Genomic DNA, 18,822 nt, shown 5'->3' with positions numbered 1-18,822 from the left:
AGATGTATTGGTGCTCTGGGCTTTTGTACAATTTCAAATTCCATCTATTTTTTTTTTTTTTAACTTCAGGCTAATGCGAGGACCTCTGGCTCTACTGATGGAAGTGCGGCCCCTTGCACGACCACCATCCTGGGTCTCTGCCTTCTCCCACAGCAGACGCCACCCCTCCCAGCAGGGTCTCCACCTCCGGCTCATTCCTCTCCACTGCTCCCCCTTCCCCTTCCTGTTCCCTTGGGATCCAGGTTTATCTGAGGCACAGGAACAAGTTCACCATCTGGCGGGTTATGAGAGCCACCTCTGCTTGCTGCTTACCCATCCTGGAGCTGGGAAGAAGGCTCCTGGCCCCTCTGAGCCTCCTTTCCTCCTCTGCAGAGTAGAGACTGTTCTCAGGACCAGATGATGTTATCGCCTGTGACCCTGCAAGACCCAGAAGATGCTCCACCGGGGGGCGTGGGGATGAAGCATGCTCTGAGTGTGTAACCTGAACGCTGTCAACTGTCCCTGAAAGCCGAGCACTGGGAGCCTCTGCTGTGCCCCGAGCTTCACCATCCCACATGTGCGCGGCCCGTTTTCCAGCTTGATAAAATCCTTAGGGTTTAATGGGAACTGACCGAGACCAGTGACCATGGGAGCAGAAACCTAAGGCCACATCCCAGGTGCCATATTGCTTTATCTGCACCCCCACTTCCACCCCATCACGAACCATCATGAACTTTTGGAAATAAACCTCCATATGCATTTTAAAAGCCAACTTTACTTTGAGGAGAGGTTTAGGTGTGTGGAATTGTGAATGTCCCGCACCATGTTCTGTACTATTAGCCTACTGCTAATAAACAGCGTTGACACATTCTGAGAGCTGAAGTTCATGCTTTTTTTTTTTTTTTTGAGATTCCTGTCGTTTTTACCTACTGTCCTCCTTCTATTCCTGGGTGCCTGCTGGGATCTCTCGGGACATTTAGTCATGTGCCTCCTCAGGGTCCTCTGGCCTGTAGCAGTTTCTCAGATGCTCCATGTTTTGGGTGACCTTAACAGTTTTGACAAAGACCTCTTTTGGAATTTGTTTCTGGCTACTAGACTGAGGCTGTGGGATGGGGAGGTACACCAAAGGTAAAGAATGATTGTAGCAGGGTATGGTGGTGCAGGCCTGTAATCTCAAGTGACTTAGGAGGCTGAGGCAGGAGGATCACAAGTTTAACACCAGCCTCAGCAATGGTGAGGTGCTAAGCAACTCAGTGAGACCCTGTCTCTAAATAAAATACAAAATAGGGCTGGGGATGTGGCTCAGTGGTTGAGTGCCCATGAGTTCAATCCCAGGTACAAAAAAAAAAAAAATTAGTTGTTATAAAACATGCCGACCTGACTTATACCTTTGATCACCTGGTTGAGGTAGGGTTTAGCAGGTTTCCTCACTATTAAGATGATCTTTGTGTCTGTTTTTTGCTCTCCTTTGCATATTTTAGTTTTGGGATGGGAGTCACTATGTATAGCCAATGTGTAAGGAGTGGGGATTCACCAGGTGCTGTGGTGCACACCTGTAATGCCAGTGACTCAGGAGGCTGAGGCAGGAGGATCTCAAGTTCCAGGCCAGTCTCAGCATCTTATCAAGACCCCTGGCAGCTTAGTGAGACACTGTCTCAAAATAAAAAGGATTGGGCATGTAGCCCAATGGTAAAGCACCCTAGGTCCAATCTCCAATATGTAACCCCTGCAAGAAAAAGAGGGAGTGGGGGTTTATGCTTCCCATCTTTATGGGGAAAGTATCTACATAGACTTTTTGGAATTTTTTTACGTGGGAGATTTGTCCCATTTCTCTCAATTATTTATTTTTACTGCTAGGGACTCACATGTTTATTTTATCTTTAAAATGGTTATAATTTCACTTGACTTTATTTTATTGCTCAAAGTTTTCCAGCTTTGTCTCTTGGAACCTCTTTCCGTTAAGCCCTGTGTTCCCTTGACGTACCTTCTCATTGTGCGTTTTTGTACACTTTGTTTTGAATATGTCCATATTTCCTGGCACTACAAGATCCCTGGGCTTATCTTGTATTTTTGCTTAGAATCATTAATTTCTCCCAATAATCCTGGTTCATTTTATTGGAAAATGGTATTAGAAACCAAAACCCGGGTGCTCGTCTGCTTGTTGCTGCTGGGTGTCATTTGGTCTCGACCACCTCAGCTGACAGACGTGGAGTGGTGGATGCTAAGATGTGTCCGTGCCCACAGGAGTGAGTATTTCTGTGGTGCCCATCTACATGGACATTAAGCCCACTCTCAGGTCACGCCGAGGCCCCGTCCTCACCTGTTCCCCCACTTGAGCAGACTTCTTGCTTTTGCCTACCTTGGTTGGCCGGGAAATGCAATGAGTGGAGAGGTCAGAAAGGCCACCTTGGGGCACAGAGCAGTGGGCTGAGGACATTGGACTTTTCCCTGTTGACAATGCGGCCTCACTGAATAGAGGTCAAGACTCTGGGATGTGTGCTGCCCAGAATGTTTGCAAGCTGGGCTGTTGTCACACTCACGGGCCTCCCTGCTCATGCCCCTCTCTGGGCTGCCTGGCCTCCCACCACAGCCTCTCCTATTGCCCCTGCCCTCCCTCTATGTGATCCGCCCCCTTCCCTACTCCCGGAGCCTCAGAGCTGCCTTCCTAGAGCCCGGGGCGCTCCACATGGGCAGGATGGAGTTGGCACCTGGCACGCAGCCCCTCACCCTGTGTCCTTAGCCAGGGGTTTCAAACTCACTGTCCCTGAGGGTCGGAAGGGCAACAGATAAGTGCTGCGGTGCACAGGAGGACTTGAGGGGCCCCAGAGGGACAGAAATTCAGGAGCCCAGTCCAATGTGCTGCCCTGGCTACAGGCTTATCCTCTCACCTGCTCAGAGTGGTCAGGCCCCTGCCCATCGCTCTGGGTCTGTCCTGACAAGTTGGTCAGCAGTGTTCGACCACTATTCCTGGGCATGCCCAGCATAAGGGGGAGAGTGGCCATCTGTGGACAGTGACTGTGTCTCTGAAGGACTGCAGGCCTGGGTAGCCAGTTCTGCTTGTTCAAAGGAAGATGGGAAGCTGAGGATTGGGGGCCTCACCCCTTCCTCTTTGTCTTCTGCCCGGAGTGCCACCACAGACCTGTCTCTGCCCTGACGGTACTGTCCACGAGCAACAGTCGCTCTGGTTTATAGGGCTGTCATTGCACCCTCCTGAGCAGCCGCACTGTGCTGCTCTCAGAGATAACCCCCAGCGAGGGCTTTGCAGGCTCCGTCCCCATTCTCAGTTCTGATAACCCCACCCCCGCCTCCCATTCTCAAGGGTGTACTACTGTCTGCAGCTACTGCTTCTGCCATGCCTTGCCCTGCCCCCCCCCCCTTTAGCATTTTCGGGCCCAGTTCATGGTTCATTTTTGGCCTGAGATTTTGGCTAAGACAGCCAGTGGCTTCCCTTCCCTCCTGAGCCCTGGAGAACACACATCGTGCGCCTGGACTTCCTTCCCTGCCTCCTTGGCTCACTTGAGCATGGAGCGGTTTTTTTATTGCCCGGAGGCTCAGCTGCTGCCACCCCTGCTGCCCCCTGCAGTGCCCCTGCACCCCCCATGCCAGGAAGCCCTGTTTCCCGAGCTCAGAGCGTCACGCTGCTGCCCCACAGCCGGGGGTTCACCAGCAGCCCCCATTTCCACAACCTGTTGTGCACAGAGGTGTTGCTTTGGGTTTTCCACCATGAACTACAGTCCCCAGGGTGGGCAGGACTCCTTGTGCCTGCAGGGGCGGGCAGCCGTGCATGGTGGTGACAGGTCAGAATAGCCCAGGGCACTGCCGACAGGGGAAGTGAGGCAGCCTGGGGAGAAGGCGTGGGCCCGTGCTTCTTGGGAGGTTTCCTCTGCACCAGGGCCTGCTGCTCTAGGGCTCCCAGCCAGTCAACTGACACTGTGACCTTTCAGACTCCCCGCAGCCCCGGCAGGCCTGGTTAATAGGGCTGCGGGTGCAGAACCACCTGCTTTACCTTCAGCCACTCCTGGAGCTGGTGGAGAAGACATTTCTTTGTCCATGTCGTCACCCTTTCTCCTGTCTTCTTTTGTGTGGGCTGCCGTAATGGAACATCATCGACTGCGGGGCTTGTCAGCCACGGAAACCGACTTCTCCCAATTCCAGGAGCTGGAGGTGTCCGGCAGGGCCTGCTTTCTGGTGCATTCATACTTAGGTCCTGCCCTAGTGGGCGTGGTGAGGGAGGGTCCGGGGCTCCCTGTGTAATGTAATGATCCCATTCAGGAGGACTCACTGTCATAACCTTGCCGCCTCCCTAAGTCCCCACCTTCAAATGCCATCACCTTGTGGGTTAGGAGTTCAACATATGGACTTTAGGGGGGGCACAAACATTCAGATCATAGGAGCACCCTCCCCTGTCCCCATATCACTGGACTGAATTCACCTTCCTGAGAGCCACAACCTTTGTGTCACTCTAAAAAATGAAACTTTATGTTTCTCAGGGTGAAATATTCAGCTTCTTACAACTGGTGATATTCTTTGGGAATTCTCATTGATGGTGACCATTATGATGATCCCCTGTATACAGAACTGGTCTTTTTACTTGTTATGATTCTCTTATGTGGCTTTACACCTTACTCTTTCTTATCCAGGGGGTGTGAGTATTTATTGGGGGTTAGTATTAGTCTCCTGGGGCTGCTGTAACAAGCAGTACATGTCAGTTTGCTCAGAACCACAGAGGAGGAGTATTCTCCCATGGCCATGTGGGCTGGAGGTCTGGGTGAAGGTGGCAGCAGGACTGCATTCCTGCAGGAGCCATGGGCCTTCCCTTATCCACTGTCACCTCATCTTACTTTGTTTCAAATAGGGTCACAATTACAGGTACTGGGAGACATGGTTAGCCCATAATAGGGCCTGAGAAGAAACTGTTGTAACTTCCATGTTTCTTTTTTAAAACAAGTCTTTGTTTCCTATGTCTTTTTAATAATACAGGTGTTTGAGTGTATACATTTTAAGTAAATAATTATAGTGATTTTGGAGGCTCTGAGCTATGAGAACCCACTCAGAAGGAAACACTTGGGCCTCTGGTCTGGCTCCTTGCTCCAGCCCAAAGGCATCTGGTGTGGGTTGTGCTGAGTGTGGGTGGGGGAAGTGGTACTTCCGTGCCCTGCTGGCTGCAGAGAAGAGTGTGTGTGTGTGTGTGTGTGTGTGTGTGTGTGTGCATGTGTGTGTGTATGTGTGCGTGCGTGCTGTGTTGGACCACCTCTTTGGCGAGACCTCTCCAAGGTTAGGATGTGTGCACCCTTTGGTCCCGGAGTCCCAAGAATGAGTCTGTCCACTAGGAATTGTGAGGGACCTTTCCATGGATACTCGTTCCACACCATGGTCCAGTAGCAGGACAGCCTGATCCGTACAGCATCCCGCTCAACAGTCACCAAAGTGCCAGTGACGCTGCATCCCCCTGGCTGCCCTGATCAGCAGGTGCAGAGCGGGTCTGTGCCATCTCTAGGGATGTCCACTCTCTCCACTTGGTGACGGTGTGCCCTGAGCGGTTGCTCCTGTCTCTGTCGGTGCCTGTTGGGAGACACCTTAGAACTGTATAAATATCTCTGTGTGTCATTCCTTGACTGAGCTCCTTTTCATCCCCATTGAGAATCCATGATGGAAGCGCTGGTCACCCTGGTGTTTGCTGAACAGTGAGTTTCTCTTTCCCTCATCTCTTCTTTCTTTCTTTATCAGTTAGAATTCTGTTGTAAGGAAGCATTTTCTTTTCCTTTCCATTAAAAAGAATCAATTATTTATATTAGTGTGGACTCAGGGATTCTTATTTGATCGATTTCAATCTATGGCCAGAATTCTTCTGATGCTTGGAGTTTGCTGGTTTGGCTGATGAGTGTGCCCTTGGAGCTGGGTTCTGTGTCCTGGCTCCTGACAGCTCCCCACTGGGTTGGGAGCTGTGCCTTAGGCTTGTCCAGGGCTCATCCTCCTCTCTGCCTGCTCCAGCCCTAGACTCAGCCATGACTTGGGAGGGGTTCTTGCTAGAAGTCGGTAACTTGGATTTAATCACAAAGAAATACCAGGCAAACCCCAATGGAGGGACACCCAAATAACTGCTCAGAAGAAAGAGTGACTGAGAAACAATTTCAGATTAAGATAGACGAAGGACGTGGCGAGCCAGGGCAACGTAGGGCCCTGGGTCTGATTCTGCTTTGGAAAAAGTCATTTGTGGTAGCGTTCGAATGAGGTCTCCTGAGGAAGCAGTCATATTGTACAAAAGTTAATTTCCTGGTGCAATTTAGTAACTGTACTGTGGTCTTGTAAGATGTTGATGTCCGAGGAGTCACAGGCTGTATAGGGATTCTCTTACAAAATTAAAAATAAATTCTTAATTTTGTAAGAGTTTGTGTGAGACTATCTTAAAATGAAATGTAAAAAGATGACTCAATACAGTGAGCCCAATTTTTGGGGTAACATGAAATACTATCCATCATCGATTAATTGAAAAAGATAAATCAGCACTGTTTGTACCGAATTGGCCCATTTTTGTGAAACTAGAGCAGCATAGGACACATGTATATTTATCTGCATGTGGGAGAAATTCTAAGAAGGGTTTGTGTTTCCTGTCAGCAGACACTTCTGGGAAATGTGATTGGAAGGCGTGAGACAGTAGAGACTTTTACTTTTTGATTATTTTTTAAAACAAAGAGCATGTGCTAATATGGCAGTGGGAAAGTCCTCAGACTGTGGGTTGGGTGAATGGGTGTGCTTCTGCCCAGGAGAGCAGGCCGTGACGTGGCTTTCCTCCACACGGGTGCCATTGTAGGGGAAACATTTAATAATCTTCTTTCATTATCTCTTTCAGGCCCTCCCTGTTAAGTTGCACCCACAGGGGAAACAGTTCCTCCAGTGGTAAACTTTTGGTTTGGCTTCAGGGCAGACCCTTCTTGATTTGCCAAGTGACAATCCCTTTTGTTCTGTTAGGAGCAACGATTCATTCTCCTTCGATGGTGCTGGGCATCTCAGCCCAGTTGACCAGCATGGTTCCTCCTAGGAATTTCCATTGATCACTAGGCTTTTGTGGTTAAAGCAGCATCTCTCTTAGGTGGGTTTATTCTGTGGACAGGTTTGGTTTCAGGTGGGCCCTTCTTGTCTGAGAAGGAAGGAGCAAAACAGAAGTAATGGCTCTTGAGCGGGGGCCTCCTGTGTGCCTGGAGCTATTGTCACCTGCTCCTTGGTGACATTCTTACCAGTGAGGAAACTGATGCTAAAAGCCTTGTCCCGGAGACCCTGGGGTGTCCAATGAGTCAGATCCCGAAAGAACTGCCACCTGCTCTCGCGGACCCTCACTCCTTCTAGGGCTTGCTCTTTGGAGTGGTTTTGGTGGCTCCCCTCAGCATCCTGGGCTGCCCCATCAACCTGCTCCCTTCTTGTCTCCTGGCTTCCCCTGCCTAGCAGGGCGTCTCCGTGGATGGAGCCCAGCAGTGACCGTAATGGCAGTGGTGACGGTGAATAAGGAATCCATGTTTGTCTTTGTCAAACTCCACAGTGCCAGGCACCGCATCCTGGTCTCTCTCCACGGGGGCTGCAGGTGCTCTGTGGGTGGCCTGAAATGCAGAGCCACGCCTGTCCAGGAAGCGGAAGCTAAGGGGGCTCAACATTCTCTGCTCATTTCAGGGCTAATTTGGGTGTGTAAGCTCCAGCAGTAGGTTTGTGCCAGCTCCTGAACTCGGACACGCTGATTCTCCCCCAGAATTGGGGCCATTTGTTCCCAGATGTGGTAAATACATGGTTGAACCCACTGTAATCCCGTTACCATTATATCAGTGACATTATCAATCCAGATATTAAGCTGCACAGCTCAAAAGCGTATATGACACATGAGATAGCATCTGTTTAATTCATCACAAAAACACTTTCAGGGGATAAAGAGGAAATGGAGGGAAATCCGTTTTTTGATGGAAATAATAGTCATCATCTTACAACTCTGGTAAAATAAATGATACGATATGATAAAAATTTATTTTGACTACAGTCAATAAAGCATCACATAACAAAGTGTCTCTCCTTTTAAAAATATTTGCTCCACGAGGGGCCTTTTCTGTCTTGCCTAAGACAGGTGCCGTCAGAGAGGAAGTATTTACTACTTTGCTCTTGTCTCTTTCAGAACCTCCCTGTTAAGTTGCACCCATCGGGCAAATAGTCCTTGAATGGAAAACTTTTTGTCTGAAGACATTAAAGACATGCAGATGTTATTAAATGGACCTTTTCGGGCTGGGGATGTGGCTCAAGCGGTAGCTCGCTCGCCTGGCATGCATGCAGCCCGGGTTCGATCCTCAGCACTACATACAAACAAAGATGTTGTGTCTGCCGAGAACTAAAAAATAAATATTAAATAAATAAATAAATGGACCTTTTCCCAGAGCTGTAATTTTTTTTAAATGATTTTTTAAAAATAATGGTACAACTTTAGACCTTGAAAAGCACATTGAAGCATCTTCTACCATTCGGTAAGCCCAATAAAAGTGATAGTAATAAGGATATGCATATCCTTATGTGCCCTCCTGTGAATGGGACAATGTAAATGTAAACAGGCGAAGAGCCCTATGGTCAGTCTCTGTCCCAGTGTTTGAGGTGACCAATGGGAGGGCCTCATGGTGGCTAAAATGAAATGCTACTTCTGCTTGAGTGAAAAATACACACATATCTTTCTGGGTATTTTGGCTCCCAATCTTTCTAACTTATTGATAAGATTCTAATATAGCAGGGCTTGGTGTAATCCCAGCAATTGGGGAGGCTGAGGCAGGAGAATTGCAAGTTCGAGGCCCGACTCAGCAACTTAGATGCTTTCTTAAAATAAAATGGGCTGGGGATGTAAATCATGCCAGCACCCCCTCACGCCCTGCCCCCCCGCAAAAAAAATTGATTCTGACTTTGGAAATCATAGGAAATAGATACTGATAAGAATCATATAGTTCAGAAAGACATGATTTCAGAAAGTCAGCTGGTAAAGATAAGTATTTCCATGGCTGAGCAGCAAGAATCTTTTGTAAAGTGTTGAACAGATTGACAGGAACCCAAAAACAGAAGTTGCAGTTCTGCTGACCTGGGGCCTGTGCAGTTGCTCTCCAGTGTTCCGGCAGACGCTTCCCCGGGCTTACTGTTCACTAAGCCTCTACGGGACCCATGCGCACCTTGAACTATGTCCCATCTCATTCCGCTTCCACTGCAATGGCTTTGGGCAACTGGTTTTACTGCACGTGACAGTTGTTCCCATGACTACGGGATTGCAATTGTAGGAGAATACTTGTCTGATTGTTGCATCCTGTTAAAGCTCCTTGGTGCTTTTATCTTATGAACTGTAAAAGCTCTCTATTTTTTTAATCCCATCTCCTGTCAATGCTAGGGCCACACTCGCTGAATTGCTCTCGAGACTGGCTGCACTTCGGATAGCCAGCTTCTTCCTCACCAAATTCAAGTGTTTCAAGACTTAACTTGCCACGAAGACCTGGGACTTTGGTGGTGAGTCATCCTCAAAAGGCCAGTGTGGCCTCCGCTTACTCTCTTTTCTGCATACGAGCAGTGTCACCCGTGGCTTTGATGGCTGGAGTCTCCAGGACCATCGCTGGCTCTCCTTAACTGTCAGCACGTGGGTTTCTGACACGTAGGAAAGACATGTGGCTACTCTTCAGCAAGTACTAATTAGTGTCTTCAATTGTCCTTTGGCTTGTGCTGGGCTGGGCATGGGGGTGGGGGTGGGGGGGTGGGGTCTCGCATGACCCATCCTACCTTGAACCTTACTCACTAGATCTCACTCCCTTAGCAGAAGACAAGTTCCAGTTTCACAAAGCCTGGTGTGTTTGCCTCTGTGTGCATTGTGACACAGCACCTGGTCCACAGAGGACAGGCCAGCTTCACTTCTCTGTGCCTCTGTCTCTACATCCGCCTTTGCAAAATTGAGACCCTAATATTAGTTCTTATAAGGCTGTTGTGAACATGAACTTGGGATTGCACCTGGCTGGCACATGTTGGGGGTTCATAAAATTCCTTACTTACCTGAAGATTAAGCGATCATTACCTTGGGTTTAGGAAAAGTGTAGTGTGTGTGTGTGTGTGTGTGTGTGTGTGTGTGTGTGTGTAGTATGATTCATTCAGTCCCTGGGCTCAGCCCAGTTTCAGCAGCATATTCTAGACTCTGAATTGATGTTGGAGTCCCACAGATGAGAGACCCTTCTAGAAGTGGTTGCCATCCTCTGGAAAATATGGAGTTGTACATGAGCATTGTTTGGCCCATCACAGTTGCTATGAATAGGGACTCCAGGGTTCTTAGGTCCTTAAAAAATGAATGGATCTCTGAAATAACCACATCTTCTCTCCCGTTCAACCCTGGCTTTGCAAGGTGAGGGCTTGTGTCTTTTTTGCATCTACATCTCCCAGGGATCAGGTCCCTGCCTGGCACACCGGGGCATAGGGATACACAGGGCATGGCTGTGGTTTTTCTCTGGGAGCTTGTCCTCCTCTCTAAACAGCAGGTGAGCCAACATTTTGAAGCTGTCCATCAGCCCTCGAAGTCTGGGATCTGCTGACAGGTGCCAAAATAGATCCCTGTGTTGGAGCTGCCGGGAAGGTCATGACTTTTGGGACATTCTCTGACTCTCAGCTTTGCTAGAAGCTGACTAATTTTGAGCGGGGAAGTGAGGGTTTGGAAATGCCCCTGTCTGCACATCTGGCTTCCTGGTCAAATCAAATAGTTATTTCTGATAAGATCTTTGGCTTCTGTGAAGCTGCCTGGCCGCGTCTGGCTGTGGGTGGTAACTCCACAGAGAACTCAGACTGGAAGGCGGGCATAGGAGCCGAGTGGGTGGTGAGGACGGGCTTTCTGGCCCATTTCAAAGTAAAAAGAAGGTTTTGCAAGCAGTTAGCAATGACTGCTACCACATTTTCCCCCCATTTCCATTGAAAATGAAGTTCTACGTGGACACAAGTGACCAAGGAATGGGGACTCAGGCAGGACATCTAATGACATGTGCAACTTAGTGATTTCTAGAGTGCTTTTTTCTTTTCAGAGTATTTCCCCTAGAGCTCTTCTTCCAGACTCTGAGCATTTAAGCTTTGCAATGTCAGCAGCTGAGTATTCTAGAAAGATCATAGACTTTCGAAAACTTTCCAAGAAACTGGTGGGAATCAACTGTTTCTAGTGGGATATGGTCATTTGATTTACCAGTTTTTTTAAAAAAATATTTTTTAGTTGTAGTTGACACCCAATACTTTTATTTATTTATTTATATGTGGTGCTGAGGATCAAACCCAGGGTGTTGCACGTGTGAGGTGAGCGCTCTACCACTGAGCCACAACCCCAGCCCCATTTAATTTACCATTTTGAGTGGTTTCTTCTTCCAACAAAGGAAAAAAACAAAACAAAACATGGATTGCTTAGTTAGAATAATTCTAGGTGCTATAACTAATAAACCTGAATATTTTAGGTGCCTAAAAGATGACATTCTCATGCCACTTCCACTCTGGGTGTTCCTGGTTTGTAGGTGGCTCTTCTTCCATGTCATTCTGCCATCCCTGGGATCTTGAAGTCCATCCCGCTGGCAGAGCGGGGAGCAACGATGGAAAGTCATGACCACGTCTTTAAAAAAATTATTTTACCTTGGATATAAAAACATAAAAGTGGTTTAGGTCTATGGGATTTGAGGCAATGTTTTTATACACGTATGCATTTGCTTAATGTTTAAATTGCAGTAAACATCTCTATCTCTATCATTTCTTTATAATCCAAGCACTTAAAATCCTTTCTTCTAGTATATGGTAGGTTATCTTTCTGTAGTCATTGCACTGTACAAGAGCACCCTAGAATTGCCTGCAAGAGCATCCCAGGACTGCCTGCTCCTATCTAATGGTGACTGCACGTCAACCAGCCTCCTCTTCTCCCTCCCTCCTCTTCCCTCCAGCCTCTGGTAACCACCACTCTAGTCTCAACTTCTGTGGGATCAACCTTTTTTAGATTCTACTTAATAAGTATTTGTCTTTCTGTGCCTGGCTTATTTCAGTTACCATAATACCAGTTTTATCCATGTCATCACAAATAACAGGATCCCTTCTTCTTCTTCTTCTTCTTTCTTTTAAGAGAGAGAGAGCTTTTTAATATTTTTTTTCAGTTTTCGGTGGACACAACATCTTTATTTTATTTTTATGTGGTACTGAGGATTGAACCCAGCGCCCCGCGCTTGCCAGGCGAGCGCGCTACCGCTTGAGCCACATCCCCAGCCCATCCCTTCATTTTTCAATGAAAATAGAGTGTGATTCCATTGTGTGTGCACCGAATTGTCTTTATTTATTCATCTTTTAATGGACACTTAGGTTGCTTCCATTTCTTGACTATTGCAAATAGGGCTGCAGTAAACATAGGTGTGCAGACACCTCTTTGACATACTGATTTCATTTCCTTTGGATATGTACCCAGTACTGGGATTGCTGAAATATGGTTATAGTTGTTCTATTTTTAATTTTTTGAGAAACTGTCAGTCGTAATGGCTTTTCTAATTTGCATTTACACCAACGGTGTGCAGGGGTCCCCCTTTTTCCACATCTTTGCCAGCACTTGTTATCTTTTGTTTTTAATAATAGCTGTACTTACTGGAGGAAGGTGATACCATTGTGATTTTGATTCACATTTCCCTGATGATGAGTGATTGAACATTTTTTCATATACTGTTGGCTGTTTATATGTCTTCTTTTGACAAATGTCTGTTTAGGTCTGTTGCCTATTTTTTGTATTGGATTCTTTGAGGGATTTTTTGTCCTTATACACTCTGGATATTAACCCCTTGTCAGATGTGTAGTTTACAAACATTTTCTCTGGTTTTGTAGATTGTCTCTTCACTCTGATGAGTGTTTTCTTTCTTTGCAGAAACTTTTTAGTTTGATATAATCCCATTTGTCTGTGTGTTTTTACTTCTTGTGCTTTGAGCGTCTCGTTGAAAATATTCTTGCCCATTCCAAAGTTCTGAAGCATTTTCTCTAGGTTTTCTTTGGATAGTTTTAGGTCTTGCATTCAGGACTTAATCCGTTTGTTTAAAAAAAAAAAAAAGTATCTGTTGGCTGTAGATGTGAGGATTTACTTCTAGGCTGTTTGTTCTTATTAATTTTTCTTTTATTGTGTAGTGCTGGGGATACAACCCAGGGTCTTGTGCATTCGAGGCAAGTACCCTACCAACTGAGCCCCTTTTAAAAAATTCTTTAAATCTTTAATTTTTTTTGTTCTTTTTAGTTACACATGACAGTAGAATGTATTTTGACAGATAGTACATACATGAAGTATAACTTGTTCTACTTAGGACCCACTCTTGTGGTTGTACATGATGTGGAGTTACCCCGGTCGTGTATTCAAATGCAAGGCTAGGAAAGTTGTTAATTAATTAATTCTGTCTTTCCTATTCCACTCCCCACTCCCTTTTCTATGTTTCTCTTTGTCTAATCCAATCGATTTCTATTATTCCCCTCCCTAACCACCCTTGTTTTGGATTAGCATCTATAAATCAGAGAGAACATTCGGCCTTTGGTTTTTTGGGATTAGCTTATTTCACTTAGCAGGACATTTTCCAGTTCTATCCATTTATCAGCAAATTAGGCTCTCTGCTCCATTCCACTGGTCTGAGCGTCTGTTTGCCTCCATACTGTGCCATTTTGATTATTATAAGTTTGTAATGTAGTTGGTTCTTTTTGCTGAAGACAGCTTTGGCTATTTAGATTTTTTTCTTGTGTCTCCATATAAATTTCAGGATTATTTTTTCAAGTTCTGTGAAGCAAGTCATTGGTACCTTGATAGGGATGGCATTGGATCTATAGATTGCTTTGGGTAGTAGAGACATTTTAATAATACTGACTCTCCCAGTCCATGAGTGTGGACCATGTTTCCATTTTTTGGTGTTGTCTTCAGTTTCTTTCATCAATGTGTTATAATTTTTAATTGTAGAGATCTTTTACAACTTTGGTTAAATTTATTCCCAAGTATTTTTTTTTTTAGATATGGTAAAAGGGATTGCTTTTTAAAATTTCTGCTTCAGATAACTTGCTCTACATGTATATAATATCTACTGATTTTTATATGTTAATTTTAGATCCCCAAATTTTGTTTATTAGTTCTAGATTTTTTTTGTTTTTGTTTTACCGTAGTCTTTGGGTATTTTGTAAGTACAAGATTATTATTTTTTTCTGCAAATAGTGACAATCTGACTTTCTTGTTTCCAGTTTGGTTGAATTTACTTTTCTTTCTTTCTTTGTGTCTTTCTTTGGTGATGCCGGGATCCAACCCAGCATGCCTTGCACTTGCCCCTGAGCTCCATCCTTGAATGGCATTTCTCTTTCTCTTGCCTGATGCTCTAGCTAGGATTTCTACTGCTCCAGAACTACATTGAATTAAAGTGATGACAGTAGGCATCTTTATCTTGTTCTAAATCTTAGAAAGTTTCGGCTTTCTCTGTTCACTATTATGTTGGCTGTTGGCCTACTGTCTATGGCCTTTATTCTGTTGGGGGATATGCCCTCTATGCCCAGTTTGCTCAGAATTTTTATCATGAAGTGATGTTGAATTTTATCAGATACTTTTTATGCATTAATTGAGATGATCATGTGGATTTTGTTCTTTAATAGGGTGTATCACATTTATTGAAACTTCTTATATCCCTGGGGTAAATCCTACTTGATCGTGGTGAACAACCTTTTTCTTGTGCTGTGGGATTCAGTTTGCTAGTATTTGTTGAGGATTTTTGCATCTGTGCTCATCAGGGATATTGACCTAGTTTTGTTGTGTCCTTGTCTAGTATAGTGTCAGGGTAATGCTGGCCTTGTAGAATGGATTTGGAAGAATTCTCTCATCTTCAATGTTTAAGATAATTTAGGAATAATTAACATTAGTGTTTTGAATGTTTGATAAGACTCAGTATTGAAGCCATCTGGTTTTAGTCTTTTCTTTGATGAGAGTCTTTTTGTTATGTGTTCAGTCTCATTATTAGTCTGCCCATGATAGTGTTTCTTCCTAATTCAATCTTCGGAAGGTGGATGTGTGAAGATGTTTTTCCATTTCTTCTGTATTATCAGATTTGTTGGCATATAGGTGTCCATACCAACTTCTTAAATATTTTGCTCTGGATATGGTGTACAGTCACTTCACTTCCCTGAGTTCGCTCTAGAAGAGCTCTAGAAGGCAGACATTGACCATTCTCCACCGTAACACATTGCTTTAGAGTCAGTGAAGTTGGGTGGGCTATGAATACACCCCAGGGTGGTGCAGGCCACAGACATGGGCGTTTGTTATTTATGGATTTTTCTCCTGCTCTTTCCTACTATAGCTTCAGATACTTATTAATTTTTGTGACCATATATTTTTTATTTATAACCTAATCTGTAAAATTCCTAAATTGACATCATGTTTGCCATTTGGGGATGGGATTAGGGAGAGGTCAATCTTTTTTTTTTTTACTGGACTTATTACAGGGCTTTGCCAAAAATTGTTGATTGATAATTTTATGATGGTTCTTCCTGGGCTGTGTAACTTCTTATTTTACTTTTTTAAATGTTTCTACTAAGAACTAAGCAGAATCTGAAAGAGGGATTTGGTTCAATGCAGGGGCGGGGATATTGGTGAATGAGCGCGTTTGAGCACAGGGGACAGTTTTCTGAAGACTGAAAGGGGGGCCTCTCCCTGGGCGGTTTTCCTTCAAATCCTATCAGCATTTGCAATGTTTGCTGGGGGCCAGGAGCCAAGTGCTTACCTCACAGAGTCCTTTCAGCCACACTGGTGATCTTCCTTCTCTAGAAGAGGACCTTGAGGCCACAGAGGTCAGGAGGATCAGTGGGCGGAAGCGTGGAGCCACAGCCAGCTGTGCATGCCCTCTGGCCTCACCATGAGGTTTCCGAAGGGTGATGTGCTTCATTCCCGACTCTCTCATGGGTGTTCGAGATATAGATGTGAGTCATAGTCCGGGTCCCCAAGAGCCTCACGGTTTGGTAGGGGCTATAGTGGTGGTAAGATAGATTTTGAAAGTGTGTATGGTTGAGTCTCATTATTAACCATTATTAGTTTTGTCCTAACAAAGCTTCTGTGAACGTTGAATCAGCCACAAAATCACTGACCCAGAAGAAATGCAGGGTTCTGTTCCTGGACGCTCTGGCCACAACATTTTTGTCAACCTATCTATCCATCCATAGTCTTGTTTCATGTTGTCTGTCAATATTTTTTTTTCCTTCTTCTTCCAGGGATTGAACCCAGGGCCGTCTACGTGCTAGGCAAATGCTGTACCACTGAGATACAGATCCCAGCTCTTTATATTGTATCTGGAGGCAAAATCTCACTGAGTTGACCTTGAACTGTGATTCTCCTGCCTCAGCCTCCCAGGTCTCTGGGATTACAGGCGTATACCACCGCACCCAGCTCTATGTGTCTGTGTAAAGGCGCCTTCTTCAGTATATACTGTTGAGTCATTAACATCCAACTTATGGCCAAAAGGAGAGGAATTCATGCCTGAACGAAGCTTCTCCAGTGTGTGTTTTCTTTGTAAGGCACATGGCAGCTACTTGGCTTAGCATTTCTGTATGACACTTGGGAACCATCAAAAGACACAATAACGCAAGAAAAAGAGGTGACACTAAATCAACCATGGGGACTTTGTAAAGTGTATGACCGGAAACTGGAAATAGAGTATCGCTTTTCGTTTGGCCTTGGCTAGGGATACGTATGTCTGGAGACTCATAATTTGCGCTGCTCTGCAAATGAAGAGGAATGAACGAGAAAACACCAAGAATTTTGATTTGGAGATTACAAATAAATCTTAACTAGTAAGCAAGTTTGCAAATATAGAATCCACAAATCAGGAGAATTGACTGTACCTTACCATCAACTGAACTAGAACACTGTCCCAGGAGAGGCAAATCTGCAGAAGGATTCATGCAGAGGTTTCTAGAGCAGGCGATGCCTTCAACCAGGGTTTGATTGACTTTCTCTGACGAGGGCCAGAGCGAGAATATTTTAGGCTTTGCCAGCCACACAGTCTCTGTGGCAGCTATTCAGCTCTGCTTTTGTAGCACAAAAGTAGCCATGGATGATGCAGAACAAATGGGCATGGCTCTGTGCCAATAAAACTTTATGTTTGCATACTGACCTTTGAATTTCACATAATTTTCACGTCACAAAATAATCTTTCTCTTCTGATTTTTTTTTTGTTCCAACTATTTTAAAATGTAAAAGCCATTATTAGCTCATGGGCCAAACAAAAGCATATGGTGGCCAGATTTGGACTGAAGGGTGGGGATTGCTAAGTCCAGTCTTAGGCGCTCTTAGGTAGGGAATGTGTACTAATTAAGGAAGTACTAGTTTAGGAAGACACTGAGGATAAAGTTAAAACACCTCCCGAAATCCCATGACCCATGGATTTGTGAACTCATGACACATAAATAATCCCGCCTAGGCACATCTGGCCACATGGGGTCATTCCTGTAGTCCTGTAATTCATTTACCCCCTGTGATTATGGGATTGTGTTGAAATCTGCCTGCCTCAAGGACAGATCATCATCGTATGTAATGGCCAACCACGGCTAGACCATGCCTTACACTGCAGTCCTTGCTTTTATCCCGCAGCTTGTCAGGAAGGATCCAGGATAATTTTCCCATGCACTCACCCCAGGCTGGTGCAGAAAGGCAAAGATGAAGCACACCAGACCGTGCCTTCAGACACTTAGGATTGAATAAGTCACGCGGGCTACATGCATGACAGGGCTGCTGTGGCCAGAGTCATGGCTTCCCTGGTCAGAGTTCCAGAGCCGTGCAGGTTTGGAAGTGCAGGGGGGCTGCTGTCTCAGTGCAGGTGCAGCGAGTTCTCTGGCTTTCCTGGGTCAGCAGCTCTCTTCTTGGAGTCAATGACCAGGGAGGGCCTCAGAAGGGGCCCCTGAGGTCATCTTGGGCTGTCACCATCCCACGTGAGGGCAGTGGAGGGTAGTGGAGAATGGATGAGATGAGATGAACCATGGAGGAATGGATGAGTAGGTTTTTTTTTTTTCCTGACATTCTTTATTGATGATGATAGTTGTACCTACTGGTGGGATTTGTCGTTACTTAGCTGTTCATGCAGATATCATATAAGTATAATTTGGCCACTATCACTGCCCAGCACTTCCCCTCCATCTCCCACCCCCTGGCCCCTTTCCTCTGCTGATCTCCCTTTGATGTTTATGAAATCTGCTCCCCTCTTCCTGTTCCTTTTCCTCTCTAGCTGTCTCAGAGGAGAGAAAACATGTGTCCTTTGACCTTCTGAATTCGACTTATTTCGTTTAACAGAATGGTCTCTAGTTCCATCCATTTTCCTGCAAATTACGTAATTTCATTCTTTTTTATGTGGAATAGAACTCCTTTGTGTATATGTACCACGTTTCCTTTCCATTCATCCACTGATGGATACCCAGCCTGGTTCCAGAGTTTGGCTACTGTGGATTGCTTTGCTGTAAACATGGGTCGGTGTGCATCACTGTAGCATGGTGACTTCGGGATAAATACTGAGGAGTGGTACAGCTGGCTCACATGGTGGTTCCAGGCCTCGTATTTTGAGAACCTTCATATTGGTGTCCACAGTGGTCATCTGAGTCTACAATCCCACTAAAAGTGTAAAAATGCCCTTTTCCTCCACATCCTCTCCAGCATTTATTATCATTCATATTCTTAATAACTGCCTTCTGACTAGTGTGACCTGAACTCTGGGTGTAGTTTTCATTTGCATTTCACGGATTGTTAAGGAAGTTGAACATTTTTTTCATGGATTTATTGGTCATTTGCATTTCTTCTTTTGAGAAGTGTCTGTTTAA

General features: G+C 45.4%; 1 long non-coding RNA gene across 17 annotated transcripts in view; it reads left to right on the top strand.

The window, feature by feature from the left end:
- The window catches only part of LOC106144726 (uncharacterized), a 498,034-nt gene that overhangs the window by 132,827 nt on the left and 346,385 nt on the right, over nucleotides 1-18,822 (top strand). For 6 of the 17 annotated variants that reach the window (XR_005737693.2, XR_001229630.4, XR_013423797.1 and 3 more), the window contains one exon: nucleotides 70-853. The exons of the other annotated variants lie outside the window; for them this stretch is intronic. This is a non-coding gene — a long non-coding RNA (uncharacterized LOC106144726). Of the gene's footprint in view, nucleotides 1-69; nucleotides 854-18,822 lie in introns of those variants that run through there. 17 annotated transcript variants of the gene reach the window in all.

Source organism: Ictidomys tridecemlineatus, chromosome 7 (assembly GCF_052094955.1).
Source record: "Ictidomys tridecemlineatus isolate mIctTri1 chromosome 7, mIctTri1.hap1, whole genome shotgun sequence".
Lineage (NCBI taxonomy): Eukaryota > Metazoa > Chordata > Mammalia > Rodentia > Sciuridae > Ictidomys > Ictidomys tridecemlineatus.
The sequence above is the reverse complement of the archived record's forward strand: the minus strand, read 5'-3'. Positions and strand labels throughout refer to the sequence as shown.